At 36.4% G+C, this 24,519-nt stretch overlaps 1 long non-coding RNA gene across 1 annotated transcript; it reads right to left on the bottom strand.

Annotated features, from left to right (window-relative positions):
• Positions 1-16,288: 16,288 nt before the first annotated feature.
• Positions 16,289-20,312, bottom strand: LOC127180238 (uncharacterized). The gene is made up of 3 exons (XR_007829604.1): positions 20,236-20,312; positions 17,156-17,224; positions 16,289-16,620 (listed from the first exon to the last, which is right to left on the bottom strand). It is a non-coding gene; the product is annotated as an uncharacterized LOC127180238 (long non-coding RNA).
• Positions 20,313-24,519: the final 4,207 nt, after the last annotated feature.

The following is a 24,519-nucleotide window of genomic DNA, read 5'->3' as shown; positions in this document are numbered from 1 at the left end:
GGGGTCTGCATGGTGAACCCATATGGGTCAGACATGGGCAAACACAACCAGTCCCATATATGCTGCCTGCATGGGCCCAAGGTAGAACCCACATGGGTAGAGTCAGTGTGGGTTTTGAATGGGAAAACACAAATGGGCTCCATATGGACTTATATGTAACAGCCCTGTTTAGAACCCCATTATCTTGAAGAACCCTTTATACACAGAAATGGTTCTTTGTGTTAGAGTTTAGAGATCTTTATATGACTTTCTTCTTTCAGGCGAACACAATCTAAGTTCTTTTAAGTCCTCCTCGTGTGAAGACTGAAGAGTGTAAAGACAATTATGTCAGGACCACTATCATCAAAGATGATTGACAATTAGCATACAGTTTGCATTGGTGGTATTGTTCTGTTTTCCATGCACATCCATGCAGCCTAGCATGGAGAAGAGTAGGGAGAGCAGCAAAACCCCCCCTAGGGTGAACAGAACAGAACCAACATAAATGTATTGCAGATATCATCAATGTTCAAGTTAATGTAAACATTTTTTTTAAATAGTCAGATTCAAAAGAGAATCAGAAGGCAGAATCCTGAATGAACATAGGGAAGAATTGGGGATGGAGGAGAGTAATTTGTTATTGAGCAACACAAAAGCTGTGATAAGTGTTGCATCCCTATAGGTAGATGTGGATCAGATGAGAGTCAGCTGATGCAAGCTTGACTAAAGTGACCTGCCAGAACTGACGCTATGCTTGATTGTTTTGAACTGCAAGATGCGTTATGCATTCTTTGTAAGTCAAAGTCCTCTGGAAGCTGGATGTTTTGCTTTATTAATTTTTAAATATGGATATTTTTCTTACACAAATGCATCGATTCGTGTCATAAGGCCTTTAGGAGCCTTTAACCCCTGGAGCTGTGTGGAGCAGTTTTATGATGGATGGATGGATGGATGGATGGATGGATTTTCACATAATTTTGGAGCAAAAATTCTAGGCTACAAAAGGCAGCTTTCAAATGTGTTTTGGAAATAGATTCAGTATGAATTTTATGGAGTTATTTCAGTGAATGAAAATACTATTTTTTACTAACCACGCATAAACATAATTTTTTCAAAAATACAAACTTCTGCATACATGATACTCGCATATTATTGTAGTAGAGTCTATGCTGTACATAATGCAGTCAGACATAAAGCTATGAAAATATTATATATATATATATATATATATATATATATATATATATATATATATATATATTATAGCAACTGAAATAAGCACAAATGTCCTCAAAAAACCTTGGACCCCTGGGGGATAAACTTTTCTTCTCCACTGTAAGTGTTTGACATTAAAATCCATATTGTTAGATTATTACTTTATGCAAAACTTACCCATTTGAAAAAAAAAAAAAAACATCAAAGCTAAACAATGACAAGACTTTTTTTTTCTTTTTAACATTGTAAAATGCTCATATACTGAGCTACACACTGTAACTCTAAACCTTATTTCAGATGCTGTCACAACCTCATCATCTGCAGAGAGAAACGTACACTCAAAATACACACATGACGGATATAAAGACATCACAGAGGACTGTGAAGATATTTCGTTGGAACTTGACCTTCATTGTCTATATCATCTTCTGCGCCAATGGCCATTTATTTATGTATTCACCTATCACATTTATTTATTTATTTATTTATTTATTTTTTCACAATAAATAAATAAATAAATAAAAGTACTTAACTGACATGACATGAGAAACGTATTAATAATATAACATAAAAACAACACGAATACTATAAAGTAAAATAAATCAAAATAAACCATTAAAGAAAATGTAATTTATAACAGTATTAAGGTCCTATACCACTTTAAAAGCAAAAAAAAAAAAAAAAAAAAAAAAAAAAAAAAAAAACGTATTGCAGACGGACATGCGCGATTGCCAGTTGCGCCATTTTGCAACCGCTTGGCTCACTTTTTCTGTCACTTTGACGTTGGAAGGCCTTGAGTGTGTGCGTGCTTCACCGAGCTACAACTGCAGTAAGTATGTTTGATGATGACTTAGGTTAAATGATGTCAGAGTGCTTTAATAAACTGAATATTCCTTAACATAACAGAATACAAGTATTCCATTAAGAAGTTTCTTTAGCTGTAAGACAGTGGGGAAGTTTGCTAATTAACTAAACGTTTCGATTCGACATTGGAATATTCGCGAAATGTGAAACAAAATTAACATCGTATAATCGTTATATGGCGCGGAGAAACAGTCAGGTCAGGTAGTTTAAACACAAAACGTTTGTTTATGAGTAGAATATGCCTTTATTTATTTATTTTTATTATTGTCTTAACGATGATTTTTTTTTATCGTGAAATTCAACAGCTGCTCGAGTTGATGCCCATTTTCCCATGCTTTTTTCTTTTAATATGCATTATTTAGACCGCTATTTTGTATATTATGCAAGCTGTTTAATTAAAGAGACCCACTTCTAATAAGCAACTTGTAAAATACAGGAAAATTCATATCAATTTTGTCCCTACAAGGGTCTACACATAGCCGAATAACACATGTGCAGCGTGGACTAACAGGAAAAAAAAATCTATTTCAGAATTAGTAGTAGAGAAGCCCGTTTGCATGGGATTGCATTTTAAAAACTTTGTTTCCAAAGCGACGGATGTGTGGATATCACGCGCTGTAATCCCGCGCATTTTTTAAACACAAACTCGTGTTCGCCCGTTAAGGCCTTATATGGGAAAAAATAGTCATTGCGTCTGTCCGTTAAGGCAAATTGCATGGTTTACCGAAAGCTGCTGCTCACGGTGAACATGTTAATCTATACTAATATAATATTGCATACACCATCAGAGCTTAGACAGATAACCTATTATATTTTTAGACATTATTAGACATATCACTAATTGTCCTTCAAGCCTGTCATGGCATTTATTTGTTTATGTATTTTTGAGGGATGTTAAATGGGTTTTACCTCTATGGTTTTACTACACTCCAGGTGGCAACCCTAACCTCTAACCAAACGTTGATTAGATTTACCTAAACAGCCTTTTCTACTATGGGCATTAATACATGTACATACATTTCTGTTTTTTTTTTTTTTCCAGATCCTGAATAGCTGGCAGGTGTTCTTCTATATACCATGTAAGTAATTTAAATTAATTGTTTTGCTATTTCCAAACATAGTTTTGCTTAGAATATTAAAATCAGATGACGTGAATCATGATGCATCATATCATTAGAAATGTAGTTGCAACTCTCTGAGTTGTCAAGTGGGCCAAGCAGCACTTTATTGGTTGACTGTTCGATAAAAAAGGAAAATATTAGAGATGCACCGATATTTATTGGCCGATAGTTTATAAACTAGGGATGTGAAATTTCCTTACCTTATCCAAATTGTTTAGAATCCACATAAGCTTGTTTTTCATCAACCGGTAAAAATTTACAGCAGGACACGCAAATTTGGATCATTTATCCAGACAAAAACTGCACACAGGCTGAATGTAAATGCAAGTCTCTGTAAATCCACTCTCTGACACTAGGCGGCGCTTATGGAACAGCAAAGTTACAGAACTTTTATTGCCCAAAAGCAACAAGAACTAATAAAATATAAACAATTAACAGGTACAAGCGTAGGCAGAGTTTCTATTTAGGCAATAACTTGTGTTTGCAGCATTGAGCAATGTTGATTTCTGAAACGTAATAGCCAGCTGAATGAGTGCAGTGCTGAAATTTATATTTTATTTATATATTATAACACGAATTGTAGACATTATGAAGGATTGATTTTGCATATATTTATTTTTATAAAAGATATTTGTGAGATTGCATAGAACTGACATGTCTTTTAGAGATAAAAATAAATGTAGCGCTCCTTGCTGGCATTCTGTGATGCTAAACCATGCACGCAGCAGCTGCTTGCTTTAGTTAAAAATAAGTAATCAGAACGGTGATTACTTTTAAAAGGAGTAATGAGTAATCAGTAATTTAACACTAAAACTACCAAGTGGCCATTTTGACAAATTATGCAATGTAAAAGAGTTCTTAGTATTCCTAACTTGAATGGCCAAAGCGGTCAAACTGACCGTTCGCATTACAGACATCATATAACCAGGGCCAGCGCCAGGGCACCTCAGTCGGGGGGCATTTAAATTGCTAGTGGGGAGCACAAAAACCGTTTGGGGGGTGGGGGTTATGGAATCTGTGATTGTGTACAGTTGCTGACGCTCGTGACGAAAGCGTGCAGTGGCTTTCGTTTGCGCGCTATGTTTTTACTTTCACTTTCGAGCACATTAAAGCAAGGAGGGGAGAGGATGGAAAGTGGGGCCACAGTGGCTGTTATCAATAATAGCCTATTTCAGTGTTCTGACAAAATAGAATTGTTTCAGATTTGTGTGATCCAACCATTTTCAATAACTCCAGAGCGTGGTTAAGTACAAATGTCAAAATATACAAAAAAATACATACAAGTAATAATTTCTAAAATTCACAACAAGTTTTATCTACCGAAATATTCGGCTTTAGTTCATATTTGTTGGCATATATTCAGAGCTTTATTTATAAATGGCATTTATATGCCATTTTATTTATGTCACTAAAAGCTTCAAATGCAAATATTACATGGCATTCAGTTCAGGATAGTATCAACGGTCAGAATGACTGCTATGGCTATTCTAGTAGTTATAGAATTCCAGTAATTCTGGTATTAATTACATTTTCAGAATAACTTGCTCAAGTCCTGTCCTATCTTTTTGAATGGGGTAATTCTGAAATCTCAAAAGCTGCTTGCTGAGGTCACAATTAAATTACATATTTCAAATCAGCAACAAAATCTGACACGAAAAGTATAAAAAGCAGAACCACCAAACTACCAGTATCATTAGCGGTATCAGCAGATATCACTCTGAATAGTTATATAGTAATGGAAATTTACTATCGGTGCATCTCTAGAAAATGATCATTACAATAATTTAAATGGTTACTTTGGTTATGGCCCATGTTTGTACAATGCCTCACTGAAGATTCACCTTCTCTCATCTTTGGAATTGCTTAATTTTGCCCCATATACAGCTATTTGGTCTTTATGTTGGCTTAAACTTTTTAACAGGAAATGTTGTCTTCACAACTGAAACAGTTTATTAAGCGATAAATCTCAGAGCACTGACCTAGGTATAAAAAACATTGTAGTTAGATGTTCCAGTAGTTTTGCTATATAAATTCACTTGTACAATACAAGTGTTGTGTTTTTATGTAGTTTAATTTCTATGCATATAAATATGAGGAATTAAACTTTCTTGCATTATGCATATTTTGATCTCAAAACAAAATATAATTGGCATAAGATGACTCGACTTCAGTGTTCCAATAGTTTTGAACAATCTGTATCTGCCCCTGGTCTCCTCTGTGTATTGTAGTGAAATGGATGGCAGTTCACGGACGAGGAGGAGGAGAATCAAAGTCAGAGTGCAGCAGCATTTATTGAGTCTCACAATGGAGGCTTTAGAGCAGGCAGATCAGGCTGTGGACCAGGAAGTGCAAAATATCAAGGAAGATGTGAAGGACAATGCTGAGGAAGCTGTAAATCAGGATTTTGATGTTGATACTGAAGATGATGACTTGTATATGAATAGTGATCCTGATGAAGATTTTTGCTCTGATAATCCTGAAGAGGAACCCCATAATGATGCTAAAAGGAAACTGGCTGAATGGGCAGCTAACCGAAATGTGTCTCATTCTGCACTTTCAGAACTATTAGGTATACTTCTGGAGCTAGGACTGGATTTACCAAAGGATCCCAGAACTCTCATGAAAATGCTCAAAGAATGTGATGTGAAAGAGATGGGTCAGGGTAGCTACTACCATTTTGGCCTTACAAGTGCAATCATTTCAGAATTGAAAATTAGAAGCGAGAGTGAACTGACAACAGATACGCTGACTGTTCGTGTGAATGTTGATGGATTACCTCTTTCTAGGAGCTCTAATATGCAGTTGTGGCCTATATTAGGTCAAATAGTTGAATTACCTAAATCAAATGTGTTTGTAATAGGTGTCTATGCAGGTCCCTGTAAACCTGAATCAGTAAATGAGTACATGCATGATTTTACAGAAGACTTAAAAGTTGTCACAGCAGTTGGTGTAACTTTTAATGGTAAACACTACAATGTACCACTGCCAGATGCTTTTATCTGCGACACTCCTGCAAGGGCGTTTTTAAAATGTATCAAAGGTCATGGCGGCTACAGTTCTTGTGAGCGTTGCACACAGCATGGCATTTATCTTGATGGCAAAGTTGTGTTTCCTGACTTGGATTCCAGCCCAAGGACAGATATTCAGTTTGACCAAATGTCTGATGAAGACCACCATCACTCTAAGTCACCTCTCCAGGGCCTAGGCATTGGCATGGTTTCCAGTTTTCCTTTGGACTATATGCATTTAGTTTGCTTGGGCATTGTCCGTAAATTAATTGGTCTGTGGTTTAAGGGACCATTGCGTTGTCGGGTTTCATCTTCTGCTCTATCCGCTATCTCTGATCACTTGAAAGTGTGTAGGCAATGCTTACCTCGGAACTTCTCCAGAAAGCCACGTTCACTGACTGAGTTCAGCCAATGGAAGGCTACAGAATTCAGGCAGTTTTTATTATATACAGGGCCTGTTGTGCTTTTTCAAAGACTACCCCGTCAACAGTACAAAAACTTTCTTGTTTTGTCATCTGCTATGAGAATACTTTTGTCTCCTATGTGTAGACAATATTATGGGTATGCCCAAAAATTATTAAGATGTTTTGTTACCAACTTTGCAAAGATATATGGGACAAAATTTCTGACAAACAATACACACAGTCTTGTACATTTAGCGGATGATACTAAAAAGTACGGCCCTCTGGACTCAGTTTCATGTTTTCCATTCGAGAATTTTTTGGGACAGATGAAAAAAATGGTGAGAAGGCCACAGAATCCTGTGCAACAAATTGTCAGGCGTATTTATGAAAGACAGCTATTTGCTCAGATGCCCGAAGAAATGCCAGAAGATGCTAAACTCACACAACGTCATGAATCTGGACCAGTGCTGGCAGAATTTTCCATGTGCAATCAATACAAGATGTACAAAGACAAAGATACGATAATCTCAAACTCAGCTGGTACCAACTGTTTTGAACTTGAGGGAAGAGTTGGGATTGTACGGAACATTGTGCATTCAACTGGAGGAACACATGTGGTGTATGAACGTTTTGAGACAGGGACATCTTTTTTTCAGCTACCCTATTGATTCCACATCTCTGGGAGTCCTTTTGCTTTCCAAATTGTCTGGTCAGCTTTGCAGTGCTCCAGTACAAGACTTCACTAAACCAATGGTTTTATTGCCTCTTGAGAGAATGTTTGTGGCTTTGCCTCAGCTACACACCACATAACTTATTGAACTTTGCAGGGTCTCTTCGTTTAGTGTTGTGGAATTTGTGGACGAAGTCGATACAGATGGCTGTAAGAAGATGGATATAATTCCAATAGAATGGTTTAAGGGCACGGACAGAAAGTTATGCTGGTGGCCACCAGTCTCACTGGCTAACGTTACCAAGGCAGTGAAAGGGCACACATCACCAGCAAGCAACTGGATGGTATGCAATGTGCGTGTAATGGGAAATGCAGGTAACTGATTTTCCTCCTTTAATAAATAGAATAAATACTGCTATACTTTACTCACTTAAATTAGTACTTGAACTCTTTATTTTTGTCTTCATTTCCTTACATCTTTATAAGAAACTACATAAAGGGCTGGTAACACTATAGGTTTTCAGTCTTACCAAGCAGGATCACACCAGACATGACACAGTTGAATCAAATCAGATGTGCTCTTGCAACGTAGGAAAGAAAACCTGCAATCACAATAGTACTTTACAGATAAGATATGACATCTGATTTATTGGCACATGCATATATTCTGCAACCAATGTATATTTTGTTGTAAAAATTATTTTTCACATTTCAAAATTAGCCTTTCTGTGTATCATTGTGTTTTATAGCCACTTATTCTGAAGCCAGGGCTAAACTCCACCAAGCTGAATATTCATCAGACTTGACAGATACAGAAAATATCTCAAGAAAAAGAAGGTAGGTGTTTGTAAAGCAATGCAGGTCAAATTCCATGCCTACTAGAAATAATAAGAAATAGGGCTGGGTGATAGAGCTAAACAATTTATGATTTGCTCATAAATACCTATGTTTCATTACTGGATGAATCAGTGTATTTGAAAGAATCTGTTAAATGAAGATTCATTGTCAAATACATTTTTTTAAACAGTCACTTGTCACCACGTGGTGGTGAAACAATGTAATCAATAAATGTGTTATTTTAAGCACCAAATTTCTTTCAAAATCTGATTTGCTTTTAGTTTGTTGATTTTAAACCAAGAAACTGCCACACTGACAAGCTGACATGTCCTATTTATTCACAGTCTCCTTGTTGCCGGCAGGTACTGTACTTAGTTTCATGTGTTTGTGTGATTTCACATTACGATTGTGTGACCCAGCTACACAGCAACACAACTTTTTTGCTTTTCACTTGTAATACTCGCTTTTTTCAAGGCATTTGATAGACTGTTTGTGATCGAGGGACGGCGTACGATTGAGGGTTGTATATACAACCAAACTTCTTGTTTGTTTACATTTTAGTGCATATAAGTGAAACTGTATTAAATTGAACATTTTTTCTATTATTATTGATAAAGGTGGATCGTCAATAAATATCAATACCGTTTTATCACCCAGGCCTAATATAAAAACAGTAGGCAAGGTGTGCTTTATATGTTTGTGTTAACTTCTGTAGGCCAAGTGCAGAACTTCTCCAGAGTCAACTGAGCACCCAGGTGGAATCAAGTGGGCATTCAGATTCTTCAGACGAGCTTCCACCCACTCCACCGAACCAACTCCTTTGGCCAGCAAAGAAAGTGAGCGACCACTTTCAGAACCCCACTGACCAATATGTTGCCAGCTATACTCCCCTATGGACTACCAGTCATGCTGCCCAACAAGGTGCCAGCCCCACAGCCCAACAAGGTGCTAGCACCACAAACCCAGGAGTTACCAGCCCCAGAGCCCAAGGAATTACCAGCTCCACAGCCACAGTTACCAGCGCAACACCCCGAGGAGTTACCAGCCCTATAGCCCGTAGAGCTACCAGCCCCACAGCCACAATTACCAGCCCTACTTGTGAAGCCATGTTCACTAAGCTTCTGACAATTTTAGAAGAAGTGAAGGAGACACAACAAGTTCATAGTAAGATGTTGAATGCCCTGCTGAAAAAGCAAGATGGATCAGTGGTAGAGGTTCCTGAAGGAGTGGTCTTACCTCTGAAAACCCAATCTGACCTTGAGGCTCTTGATCAGAAGTTGGGGGATCGTAGTGTCATGTCTGCTGTTGTAAGTTTACTTTATTTTATTATTACTGTTATATTTTAATTATTTATTTCTCCTCCTGGAACTTATTTAAGGTAAAAAAAAACTGATTTGTTTAGTCTTATTAGCTTATTGTTTTTGTAAGTTATGTAAAGCTTTGGTTTCTCCTTTTGGCTCTCATCTTTAGGTTACCATGGTGGCAGATGTAGGTGGCACTAGTGTAGATGACGCAACAAGAAGAATGATGAAATACATCTTTTCAAATGAGCTTGCATTGGAGTACAATTTGTTTGGTCGTCATGGGAAAAAGAAGTTTAAAGATTTGCATCTTTTCAACGTTGTGTATGGTAAGTGTGACTTAAGTTGTTAATACCATGATCTTAGAGGAGACCTCCACTTCCAGAACAACAATTTACAAATAATTTACTCACCCCCTTCATGTTCATGTCTTTCTGTCTTCAGTCGTAAAGAAATTATGGTTTTTGATAAAACATTTCAGGGTTTTTCTTCATATAATGGACTGCATTGTGCCCCTGAATTTGAACTTCCAAAATGTAGTTTAAATGCGGCTTCAAAAGGCTTTAAACGATCCCAGCCGAGGATAAAGGGTAAAGGGTTTAATCAAATAGAACTTTATCGTAAACTTTTACCAATTTGATTTTTACATCTGTAGACTAGGGCTGTGCGATATTAAAGAAAAATGCTCATTAAATGATATCTCATTAAATAATGCAATATTCGATATGTGGTGTAATAATGTATCACATGCTCAGATGACACAGTTTTACTTAGCTGTTACTGAGTAAGTTCTGTGCACTTCTGTAACTGACTTGTGCTAGACTTGTATGATTATTTCTATGTATGTACCAAGAGCTCCTGTAAAACCACAACAAATTCTTTGTGTGTTTGCGCACACTTGACGAATAGCGGATTCTGAGAGAACTAGCTTATATGTTTCACTTTTTATTAGAAAGCACCCCTACAACAACTTCTGAAAGTAAACAGTAATGTTTTACTATAGAATACTTTTGTGCAACAAAAGAACAAAAATAACAACTTCCATTTCAGCCCCGACAGCTTTCCCAAGAGCACGTTGTTGAATAAAGTCAATATTTTTTTTTTTTTTTGTTGTTTTGTCACATGGACTATTTTAACAATGTCTTTTCTACCTTTCTGGGCTTGAGCCCTTGCCCTCTTTCAAAATTAACCCTTAAAATGACAAGACCAAAAAGTCAGAATTTTAGTTTATTGCTATTTTCCATCTTCTTAGGACAATAAAGTGTCATGATTTATTTATTTATTTATTTTTTTTTTTTAAACATGACTCTTATTTAATGTTTTTTATCCCCCAGGATATGTTGCCACTTTGGGGGTATAAATTCACTGTGAAAAGAATGCTTGTTTGGCAGTATGTATGATACAATTTTTGCCAAAACTTTAAAACATTTATTCTCTCATAACTTAAACTAAACATTCTTTGTCAAATTCTGTTGAGAAATTTATGAATATGTATGAATATATTAGCCATATCGTTTACAGTTTTTCCTCAATTGATTTGAGACATTTCTTTAAAGTCAGGTCACTGTTCTCAAAACAGTTAACACAGTGAGCACAGTGGACACTTTGTAATTGTCCTAAGCAGATTGCATGTTTTCATTAATTTCATTTAAATTACAAATCATGCAAATAATTCTCTCAAAACAATGTGCACAAAACTCTAAAATGTTTTCACAATAGTTAATGCAACCAACCAATACTTTAAAATATATGAAAAAAGGTTTAAATCCAATCACAAATGTTAATGTACCATTTGTCCAAACACAACAAACAAAATTCTGTCATTTGCCATTCTATCAAATGAACGCCTAATCGTTTACACATTTACCAAATTGCTTTAGAGTAATAATAAAAGGAAAAGTATACAAAGAGCAAGAATGAATATGCAAAAAAAAAAAAAAAAACAATTATAATAATAATATAACAATATAAATACAAATAAAATAAATACAAATAAAACATATGGGGGGGGTATGACTGTAAGGTGGTGGTGTGGGTAAGAGGTGTAATGAAAGAGAAGATGAAGAGTGTAACAGGTACAGAGATGAGCAGAGAGGAGGATGTATATATATATATATGTATATATATATACATATCCACCACTGCTGTAAAAGACCGATCTGTAGTTATCAGAAAAGTTTGCAGTTCTTGCTGCTAATGATGGCACAAACAGATTTTAAGTTTAAAGGGGCAATAAGTTTTTCCTCATGGGTGATAGCAGTTGTTGGATAACAATTTTTATTTAATTTAGATTTGCACAGTATATATAAAACAATAAACATGTATTTTCATTAGCATATTTGTTTATCTACAGCTGAAAGTGTTTTATAATCAATAGAGAACACAGCTATAGATTTGATGTTAAAATGTACTTTTAATAAATGCATTACTAGAACAAATCACAGTGCTTAATTCTGCAGTAAAACTGAACTGTTAGGTTAAGATAATTTTGTGTTTGGATAGCTGTGCTGATTGTTTTGAGAACAAGTACATTGCATTGGAGAAAAGTGTCAAATTGATTGAGAAAAACTGTAATATGCCAATTTCTATGACCTATAAATGATCAACATGACCAGAACGTTGCTGAAAAGCTTGTTGTACACAATCAGCTTCATGCCTTCTATCCTCTGACTGATGTTTATAATTTTTTTTTTTTTTTTTTTTTTTTTTTTTTTTTTTTTAAATCAAGTTAAGTCTTTTTTGCTCATGCAGAAATGTAAACTTTTTTTCATGTTAATGTAAATGTCAAATGTGACACAGTAGACTTTTGGGAAACATTAGTTCGTCCATCTCTCAATTATCACTGATTTAATGAATTGCATACATGAGCCATAAAACCCTTATGTAAAAACATGCTACTCAACAAAAAACACAAATGCGTGTGTGTGTGTGTGTGTATATATATACACTGTGTGCAGAATTAGGCATGTTGATATTCTGGTCATATTTTTTTTCCAAACACATTTTACCAATTCCAAACCACATCAGTCTTAATAACTACTGTTAATTTTGTATTTAATCATTTATATGTGATATATAATTGTCCATGAAGGCTGGAAGTGAAAAACTCCTTATATTCAGGTGTGCAGAATTATTAGGCATGTTTTCTTTTTCAGTCTGGATTAAATATCTTTTTTGGCTCATTTTATCTGTAAAGGAAAACATGCCTAATAATTATGCACACCTTAATATAAGGAGTTTTTCACTTCCAGCGTTCACGGACAGTTATATATCACTTACAAATGATTAAATACAAAATCAATAGTAGTTAAGATTGCTGTGGTTTAGAATTGGTAAAATGTGCTTGGGGAAAAAAATCTGACCCGATTATCAACATGCCTAATAATTATGCACACAGTGTGTATGTATATATATATATATATATATATATATATATATATATATATATATGATAATTGAGAGATGGACAAATAAATATTAAACTTTAAAATGTTATTTATTTCTGATCAAAAGCTGAATTTCCAGCATCATTAAAATACTGAAAAAAGCACAAATGTCAGGGCATGTCAAAACTTCTCCAGGGCCCCAAAATACCCTCAGACCCCAGAGGGTTAAATATATATATATATATATATATATATATATATATGCACATCCCTGGTAAAGCCTAACATATGGAAACTTGTATGTGGAGGAGTTGCCTGAGCCCCACCTTAGACAGAGAGGATTGTTGAAAATTCATCAGCCAGAGTTCCTCCACATGATATTCTTGATTTCTTTTAACAATACATGGCAAATATATATATTTTTTTTTATTTCTTGAGACCTTGGTACAATTCCATACTGTTGATGACATGACCGTGGTGCAAAAGTTCAGTTCAATTCAATTCAAATTTATTTGTATAGCGCTTTTCACGATACATATCGTTGCAAAGCAACTTTACACCAAAGTAATGTTTTTACAATATATGTAGTAGTAGCTTGATGTACATATGGCAGAGATGTGTGGTAAAGATCAATTAATGACGTAATTGAACAGACAAAAAACACTATAAATTAGTAGCAGAATTCGGTAGTGCTGTATGTTGTTTCAGGGTTGGCATCATCTGAAGTCCTCTGAGGGGTTGACATCATCTCTTCTTAAGTTCAAAAGTTCAGTGTCATTAACCTTTCATCAATTTGTTAGATTGGCCAAATTTAGTTACTGCCAACTGAGTCATACAAAATGTGATTATATGCAGATACTGATCTGCAGTCAATTGGTCAGATTATCCGTATCTGTAATGTTAATTAACGCGTATATTTTTATCTTAAAAAGTCATTTGTTTTTGCAGAGGCTCTTAAGAACAACCCCCTGACGTCAAAGGTAAACCAGCAAGAAGCTGAGAGGGCACTGTCCAAGTGGTTCACTGGAGCAAGAGACAGAGGAGGACAGAGGGCCTCAAGAATGCACCAAAAGATGGCTACAGTTTAAGGTTTACTGACAAGGTTATAAGGTGATCAGTTGCTGCTTCTAACTGTTATAGTTCTTTATTTTTTTTGACTGTTTGTATTCCTACATTTCTTTTTAAAGTGAGCTAAAGCTTCCCAAAACACTCAAGGCTGGTTCTAAAAGTTTTGTGCCATTGTGACATAAACATTACATATGATGTTGGTTAGTTAAATAAAATTTACATTTGAAAGGATTTCAGTCTCATTTTGCTCTCTACTGTTTTCTGCCATGGTAATTGTTTTTGCTATTTTATTTGTGTGGTGTTGCTGTACAGTTTTACCTGTTATGGAAGCTTTTGAAAGAAGCACACATGACATGCAGTAAAAAAAAAAAAAAAAAAAAAAGAAGGAAAAAGAAAAAATAGGCTAAATTGTGTGCTCGAATTATAAACCAAGCAAACAAGTTTGTAAATTGTGTGGATAATATAGAAAATCAGGGGAACAAAATTGGTAAGCGAATTTGTATTTGTATTTTTATTACTGATGTAGCAGATGTTGAAGCTTTAATTGTACCTTGAATGTAAATGTGTCTAGGTCCAATGTGAAATCTATGTGTGTGCAATATTCATGGGGCTATAGACAAATCCAAATGTAACCAACTTAGAAGTAGAAGTAATATAATGTGTAAAAACAGGGACCAGAGGAGTCTTATGCATATTGCACAGTTGGAAATCCATGTTGGCAACTGGCTTGGGTCCATTATGGAAAACATGAACAATCTCACCTGTTACCCACATTTCAGTCCATGTAGTCACCATGTAGCACCCACATAAAGCTGAAAGGTGGGACTTGTATGGGTTTGCATATGTCATATAGTTGGGGCCTACCTAACACCCAGTGAAATCCTGCATCTAATCTACATTGGAAATTTACAAGGGGCCAACATGGAGACCAGGGACAATCCCACTTACAACCTTTTTTAAAGACCATGTAGCCCACATAAAACTTAAAGCTGGGTCAGAGATGGGTTCTGCACATGTTGCCTAGTTGGGGCCCACCTAGTAGCAAGTGCAATACTGTATGAATTCCATGTGGGCAGTTGGCATGGGGCCATTATGTAACCTGTGGATAATACCATATAAAGCCCATATTTCAGCCCATTTCACATCCACATGGGTCCCACATACAAATGTCAGCTGGGTTAAAGCTGGGACCGAGATAGGTTTTGTGTGTGTTGCCCAATTGGGTCCCACCTAATGGCAAGAGCAATCCTATATGAGATCCATGTGGGCAATTGACATGGGGCCATTATGGAACCCGCGGACAATACCATATAAAGCCCATATTTTAGCCCATTTCAAACCCACATGGGTCCCACATACAAATGTTAGCTGGGTCAGCATTTATTCAGTGTTATTTCTACAAACACTAAGCCAATACATTTTGAACATTACACCTATTCTTTAAGTCATGAGCACAGATAATTGAACACATCAATACATAAATCATGTAAATTTTACTGAATTGTTTTAATTTTACTGAAAAGTTTCTCATTACTGATGGGTATAGTTAACGATTTTATCTGTAAAAATGATCAATAATTAATCAATACTCATTGACAACTCCCTATAATCTGGTACAAAAAAGACACTGATAAGAAAGAAAACAATTCAGTAGTGACTTCTTTATTACTTTAAGTTAATTTGTTTCCTGAGTGTCCTGTGTATGAAACACCTGCTACAAATATCTGATGGTGATGTGCTTCAATACTGCTTCACTATCCAAAGCAAAACCTAAACAATATTGTCATTACCAAAGGACCATAGTACCCGAGTACTCCGATGTCAAACATGTTCTTCCTCCTCTTCGCCATCCTGAGCCTGTATTGCCAGTATCGTTCTCTGGCACCTGAAAGGGAGGATCACCCTGTTAATGTTGCTAATGTATGTACACAATCAGTCAAAAAACTGCAGTCTTTGTGTTTCAATGTTTTTCGATAGAAGTCTATTCAAGTCTATTTCATCAAACTTACAGTACAAAACTGTAATATTGTGAAATATTATTTTTAACTTAAAATGTTTTCTATTGTTTTTCAAATACACGTTAAAATGTATTTCATTCTTGTGAGGCAAAGCTGAATTTTTCAGTAGCCTTAACTCCAGTCTTCAGTGTCACATGATCACTCATATGATGAATTGATGCTCAAGAAAGATTTCTAATTATCAATGTTGAAAACAGTTGTGCTACTTAATATTTCTGTGTAAATTGTGGTTTTTCAGAATTATTTTAAAACAAAAACAAAACAAAAAAGCTTATTTTTTAAAAAATCTTTTGTAACATTATAAATGTGTTTACTATCACTTTTGATCAATTAAATGCATCCTTGCTATTAATGTCTTCCCAAAGAAAAAAAAATCTTAGCGACTCCAACCTTTTGAACTGTAGTGTACACAAAAAATATTTAGGCAGCACAACTGTTTTCAACAACACCGATAATAATCAGAAATGTTTCTTAAGCAGCAAATCAGCATATTACAATGATTTTGAACACTTACAACTGGAGTAATGATGCTGAAAATTCAGCTTTGATCACAGAAATGATTTACATTTTAAGATTAATTTCAAAGTTTGACCAACAGTATACATTACTACATTTAAATGAAAACACATCTTGTAATAAACAATGCACACATTCTCAAAGAACTTACGTTTTGATGATTACTGCCTTCCCTCACGGCTGCCTTCTTCAGTGGTTCCCAGACTTCCTCATTTTTCACCTTTCCTTTGAATCTACACAAAAAAAATAACAGAGAAGTTGGATAAGTCACCCCAAACTGTCAAGGTTCCTTTTGAAATCTTAAGTGGTTCTCCAGCTTCTAAAGGAAAGGCAGAATCTGGGGCCTTATTCACAGAGAATTTTATCTTACTACTATTTGTCCTAGCTAGGATATTTAGTTTAAAACCTATTTACAAAACTCTTAATAGTCTACAATATCTAAAAAGAGGGTTCAGTCAATGCATAGACCAGGGATCCTCAAATCTGGCCCATGAGATCCACTTTCCTGCAGAGTTTAGCTCTAACCCTAATCAAACACATCTGAGCATGATAATCAATGTCTTCAGGATCATTAGAAAATCACAAGCAGGTGAGTTTGAACAGGGTTGGAGCTAAACTCTGCAGTGGACTGTCCATCCTGGGTAAGATTTGAGGAACCCTGGCATAGACTTTCTTTTTTGTTAAATTTCCACACTCTTAATACTGAACTCTCAAAGTGCACCAGATAGACAAATTTAACTTTAAACTGTATAGTACATTATTGCTTACACAAGGCCATGGCCCCAGATCCCCCAGGCAGACCAAGGTCCAGCTATCCTCCATAGTCTCAAAAAAATCCTGTGGGAAACACAGCAAAATGATTTTGTGTATGATTTAGACATAGGGCTAGAGTAGGGCTGCACGATAAATTGCATGTAATTATCATGCGCGTATAGTCAGTAAAGCCAGTTCTTTGATTAGTAGTAAATTTCCATCACCTGCATTCAGCTGGAACGGCAATTTATATATGGAGTCGTAAATCATTCACAAGCTACGCAAAATTGTGCTCATAATCACAGATGAATCGCATTTGATTATGAGTGTGATTCTTCGTAGCTTGTCAGTCATTTACGACTCTGTGTATTAATTGCCGCTCCAGCTGAATGCACGTGATGGTGATTTACTACTAATCAAAGAACCAGCTTTATTGACTAATGCGCCTGACAATCGCATGCGATGTATCGTGCAGCCCTAGGGGAGAGCCTTTACAATGGTCAAATTCAGGCCAACTACATTTTTTTTTTAAACATGTTTAAAAATGACCAGGAGCTCGGGAGGTGCAATACAATATAAATGCAATATAAAGAAACAAAAAAATAAAAATAAATAAATAAATAAAGTTTAAGTGCATGTACTATACTTAAAGGAGAATAGTCATCCTGAGGTATACGTGTTTGTATACATATTTGTAAGGAGTGTCATAAGAAATTATGTTTTTTGAAATTATGACCCAGTCTTTGCAAAGTGAACAAGCAAAGAAGATCAAATACCCATAACAAAAAAGGTAAAACAGCGATATAGGACGATTTTGAAGTTGAGGGAGAACATGAGATGGGAGTTTTTTGACACACACTAACTGACATGTACCGAAAAAAGAGTTTAGGCAGAGCAAGACAAGACCAGCATTTGACATTAAGAAGTATATAAATTGTATTATTTTTATGAAAATAACTGATCGTTTCACTAGATAGGACCCTTCTTCCTCGACCGAGGTTGTTTACAACCATATCTGGGATCGTTAACAAACTCGGGGCACCATAGAAGTCTACTAAATGCTGAATTGAATCCTCAAAAATAGGGGTGCCCCGATTGATCCGCTACCGATCATTATCGGCCGATAATCCCTTGGGGATGTTTGATCGGCGGTCTCTAAAAAGGACGATCTCATAAACCGATCTAAGCTGATGACGCGCCTGCCGTGAGAGGTTTGGTACGACATGCAGCGGCATGCTCAGGCGCTTTTCGGCACGGGTAAAACAATTATAATGCTGAGGTACAATTCATATTTCTTCATGAAATAACTTCTAAAGTAATTTGAAAACCTTATGTGAGCCGTACTTTCACAAACAGCGCGAGTGAATGGCCGCGCGCTCTCTCTCTTTCTCTCTCGAAAGTGCGCAAATGACTTCCAATCACAACATCGCGTCTGACAATAAGCAAGCAGCACAGTTGACACAGGAATTGTTACTTGCACAATAGAATCAGTGTTGCATCATCGCTAAAGTTTGTAAACTGCATTTCTTTTTAATTCTTTCCTGTGTTTAACGATTCAGCGCTCACGCACTCTCCTGGAGACTGGGCGCTCATGCACACTTGAAGCGTAAACACACAATGCCACGTTCACATGCCGCCGTTTGCAGTGTGTATTTGTTCCATTCTCATGCTAATGGATTAAAGCGTTCAAGCTCAAGCTGCACACGGTCGCGGTCTAGTAGTGCGTTCCAGGAGCGGTGCATCTGCAGCAGTGTAGAGATCGTTTCCGCACGGAGTCTGTGCTGCACGCTCAGAATTAAAGTGACAGGGCATTGTTTGCGGTAAATATGCTTGAAAGGTATTTTCAATAACAATGTTTGGATTTTAAATCAAAATAATGGATAAATGTGTTTGTGGAAATCAGATTTGTGCTGTGTGTAAGCTATTGTGCAATAACTGTACAATTCTAGAAACAAAAATGCACTGCATGATCAAACATTTATGTGAGATATATACATACATATATACATATATACATATATATATATATATTAAGTGTCCCCTCAAAATGAAAAAAAACTCCCCTCTCTCAAAAAAACAAACAACAAAACAAAAACATCAGGCCCTGAATAAGTGTCTAAAAATCCTGATTGGAGTATCTCTATAAATAATTCTACATGATTAATAAAGGGCTTTAAAAAGATCGGTATCGGTGATCGGATCGGCAGATACAGCTTCCTGTGATCGGCGATCGGTGATCGGCCTCAAAAAACCACCAATGAAGTTGTGTATGCTTTATAGTGAATGCCCCTATAAATTTTATATTTCTGAATTAGTTTTAATCCAAATTATGTGTGTGCTAAGTAAGCAAACATCAATAAAGATCACGCAACAGTATTGCGTCTCCCGCCCCCTCTCTTTCCCTATCTTTAGATAACTTACGCATTGTTTTACTTATGTTACAGATCTGGTTGGTGAGCCGCGGACCGCTCACCACCAGATGTCGCTCTCACTCTGTTTGTGCACACGGACTGTTGCACTACACCCCGGACTACATTATCCATCGGCCACTGCTCTTTTCACCTGCACCAATCAGAGACAGTATAAAAGCCCCGGTCTTCCTGTCACTCATTGCCGAGTATTGAAATGCCTTGCATTCTTACTAAGCGTTTTCCTCGTTTTTGCCTTTCGGAACTCTCGCCTGTCTTATCGGATTACTCTTTGTCTAGCCCTCATTCGGATATCGTTCGCCGCTGGACTGGCCCTCGCCTGTCACGGATTACTCTTGTCTCGCCGTCCATACTCTTGTCTGCCGTTGTCTGACCCTGCCTGCCTGACCATGTCTATGTCTCGTCCCTACAATAAAAGTTTGCATATGGATCCGCTCGTCTCTCGTCTCGCTCCCTCTGTTACAACTTACTTGTTTTTGACATATCTGACAGAACTACAAACTTCTGAGTAATGTCTGTGAGAAAACGATATTAACTCGTCAAGCTCGTACAGTACCTCATACCGGTATCGGTGCACCCCTAATTTTTGATCTGGAAGTAGACTTTTCCTTTAAGTGATATCTGTCTAGTTATGAGTAAATTGTGAAATCCAACCCTGTGGATTACCTGCCTCTCCTCCTGAGCATTTTGTCATGTGGGTCCAGGAAGTCTTCTTGTATGTCTGGATATCGATGCGCAACTCTTTCAACCAGCGTTCCAGCGTGTCTTCACATCCAGGGCAACAGAATGGTCAGGCAGGCCTGAAATATAAACATATAAGCCACTAAAATCAATTTAAATCTATAGTTGTGCCTGAGTGACACTAAAACAATGAGGTTTAGTTTTTCACCCGGGATTCGCTGATTCCTATGAAACGTTTTCATGATGGATTATCTCTTGATCCTGGATCCTTGCAGCCATTCATTTGGAGGTGGTTTGGATGATATGCAGTTATTTCTAAAGAGAAAAGAATCAACAATACAAAAACACCAATAGCAGCATTGCTGGTCCTGTAGCTTATATCAGTTATTCAGTACTGAACAAGTCAGGAGTCAAATCAGTACCTGTTCTCGATAATCATCCCTACTCATAATCATAATAGTTGTCAGCTTGGTGCTGCCCAGACTGTCTCTCCACCTGCTGACAAAAAGTATGTTAGTTTTACAACAATGAATAAAATATTGAGTCTACCAGGTAGTAACAAATGGGCATCTTTTCTAATAAGCAACTCACTGAATCATTGTCTGGTTCATTGGCAGTCAGGACCTAAAGAAAATTAATCACTTGTTTATTAAAAGATTTGTTAAAACGAACGTATCAGATCTATTTGTGAATGAAAGGTAACGTTAACTAGCATAAAAAGCAAGCATGTAAAAAACACCTTTAACACCAATAGTGAGCAAATGACACAATTTACAGGTCTGTTGCTCGAGGGGAAATGCGGAAATTATTATTCCCTCATACACTGAAGGTGATTTCGTTAGCATCGGTTTAATTAAACGTTTAAACAGTAGTTTATATTCAAGCTTACAAAATGGCTAACATGAGCAACATAAAGCCAGAGTGGCAGGCAGTCAAACAAGCTATTACGGTTGAAGTTTTTTTTTTTTTTTTTTTTTTTTTTTTTTTTTGTTTCTAATTTGACAGTGAATACTGTATAGTTTATTGTGTTACACTTCAAACTAAACTAAAAAGAAGGAATACAATTTTATCTCATGATTTTAGCAGTTAACCCCAGCAAACACAGTACGTTGTGACGACGTTGTCAGTTCGTCGTCCTTTGGTCAGCGCGACATTACTTTATGGCGACGTTGTGACAACGTCGTGGTAAAGTTCCATTTTTTAGAATATTGGCTAACGTTCCAGAAACGTCGTGGGCACGTCCTCAACAGACGTTGCTAGTTGGTCCCATGGGGAACGTTGTGGCGACGTGATCCTATGGTCTCTACCCAGCATACACAGTATGTTGTGAGGACGTCGCCAGTTGGTCGTCATTTGGTCAGCGTGACATTACTTGACAACGTCGTGAGGACGTCGAGGTAACGTTCCATTTTCAGAATATTGGCTAAGGTCCCAGAAACGTCCTGTGCACGTCCTCAAAAGACGTCGCTAGTTAGCGGCATGGGAACGTTGTAGCGACGTGGTCAGCTGGTCTGCAGATAACTTTTCATATTATTGCACTACATGTATTTGGCCTATCTTTTTAAGGTGTATACCATTTGGATAGCCTATAATAAGAGAAATATACTGAATTAATCAAGCATTTTGCATGATGGCATGAATTGTTATAGAAATATAATAATTATGCCGTCATTTAAAATGTAGATATATATTTGTCATCAAATTAATGACAAAACAAAAACCAAATAGTTTGTTAGCGAATATCAATAATTTATGCTTGTGAATGACAGAAGAAATTTATTGAAAAACGGCATGGGACAAGTGAACATTAAAACCAGCGCACGTCACTTTAACGGTCAACTTCCAGCGGACGGACACGAAGAAAAAGGTAAGCGCTATAAATCTATTTTTATTCATCGTTTTTGGTGATATAACGTTAGATATCATGTAAGATGATTAGTGTTTTGTATTTTGGTAGGTTTTCTATATTAATTTTGTAAATAAATGCCATGTTTGGTTCGCTTATGTCGCGGTCTGAGGTAACGCTTGTATTTGTATTCCTTCTTTTTAGTTTAGTTTGAAATGTAACACAATAAACTAGACAGTATTCACTGTCAAATTAAAACTTCAACCGTAATAGCTTGTTTGACTGCCTGCCACTCTGGCTTTATGTTGCTCATGTTAGCCATTTTGTAAGCTTGAATATAAACTACTGTTTAAACGTTTAATTAGACCGATGCTACCGAAATCACCTTCAGTGTATGAGGGAACAATAATTTCCGCATTTCCCCTCGAGCAACAGACCTGTAAATTGTGTCATTTGCTCACTATTGGTGTTAAAGGTGTTTTTTACATGCTTGCTTTTTATGCTAGTTAACGTTACCTTTCATTCACAAATAGATCTGATACGTTCGTTTTAACAAATCTTTTTATAAATAAGTGGTAAATTTTCTTTTAATAAACAAGTGGTTAATTTTCTTTAGGTCCTGACTGCCAATGAACCAGACAATGATTCAGTGAGTTGCTTATTAGAAAAGATGCCCATTTGTTACTACCTAGTAGACTAAATATTTTATTCATTGTTGTAAAACTAACAATTTTGTCAGCAGGTGGAGAGACAGTCTGGGCAGCACCAAGCTGACAACTATTATGATTATGAGTAGGGATGATTATCCTGACTTGTTCAGTACTGAAAAACTGATATAAGCTACAGGACCAGCAATGCTGCTATTGGTGTTTTTGTATTGTTGATTCTTTCCTCTTTAGAAATAACTGCATATCATCCAAACCACCTCCAAATGAATGGCTGCAAGGATCCAGGATCAAGAGATAATCCATCACGAAAACTGTTTCATAGGAATCAGCGAATCCTGGGTGAAAAACTAAACCTCATTGTTTCAGTGACACTCAGGCACAACTATAGATTTAAATTGATTTTAGTGGCTTATATGTTTATATTTCAGGCCTGCCTGACCATTCTGTTGCCCTGGATGTGAAGACACGCTGGAACTGCATTTCTCATGGTTGAAAGAGTTGCGCATCGATATCCAGACATACAAGAAGACTTCCTGGACCCACACGACAAAATGCTCAGGAGGAGAGGCAGGTAATCCACAGGGATGGATTTTACAATTTACTCATAACTAGATAGATATCACTTCCAGATCAAAAATTAGGGGTGCACCGATACCGGTATGAGGTACTGTACGAGCTTGATGAGTTAATATCGTTTTCTCACAGACATTAATCAGAAGTTTGTAGTTCTGTCAGATATGTCAAAAACAAATAAGTAAAACAATGCACCAGTTATCTAAAGATAGGGAGAGAGAGGGGGGGTCTCTATCACTCTATCACTCTATCACCCTATCTATCACTGTTAGGAGATTTATAACAAGTAGTTCCCTGCATTACAACAAAACGCATGATTACAGTAGCTGCTGCAATGGAGCAGCTCTAATGCTAATAAATTAAAGATGATGTACCATAGAGCAAAAAATGAACAGTGAAAGTAACGAAAACTTAGGTGTAAGTGTTACGCAAAAACTAAGTGTAGATATAACTGAAAGATATAGTCAAATCAAAAATTATTCAGACACTTGTATAATTTTTATTTATTTATTTTTTATTAATGTGCAGGACACTATAGTTCATTTATGTAAATCAGCAAATTAAAGTAAAAGTGTGACATATTATACCCCCAAAAATTTTCATACAGTAAAATTGATCACTTGGGATCAAAAATAAGTTCCATTTTGCAGAGAAAAGCTTGTGAGTGATTCACGACTAAATGTATAAATTGCCGTTCCAGCTGAATGCACGTGATGGAAATTTACTACTAATCAAAGAAATTGGCTTTACTGACTATATGCGCATGATAATTACATGCAATTTATCGTGCAGCCCTACTCTAGCCCTATGTCTAAATCATACAAAAAAATCACTTTGCTGTGTTTCCCACAGGATTTTTTTGAGACTATGGAGGATAGCTGGACCTTGGTCTGCCTGGGGGATCTGGGGCCATGGCCTTGTGTAAGCAATAATGTACTGTACAGTTTAAAGTTAAATTTGTCTATCTGGTGCACTTTGAGAGTTCAGTATTAAGAGTGTGGAAATTTAACAAAAAAGAAAGTCTATGCCAAATGCTAAAATCTTACCCAGGATGGACAGTCCACTGCAGAGTTTAGCTCCAACCCTGTTCAAACTCACCTGCCTGTGATTTTCTAATGATCCTGAAGACATTGATTATCATGCTCAGATGTGCTTGATTAGGGTTAGAGCTAAACTCTGCAG

The sequence above is a fragment of the Labeo rohita genome, chromosome 17, assembly GCF_022985175.1.
Source record: "Labeo rohita strain BAU-BD-2019 chromosome 17, IGBB_LRoh.1.0, whole genome shotgun sequence".
Lineage (NCBI taxonomy): Eukaryota > Metazoa > Chordata > Actinopteri > Cypriniformes > Cyprinidae > Labeo > Labeo rohita.
The sequence above is the reverse complement of the archived record's forward strand: the minus strand, read 5'-3'. Positions and strand labels throughout refer to the sequence as shown.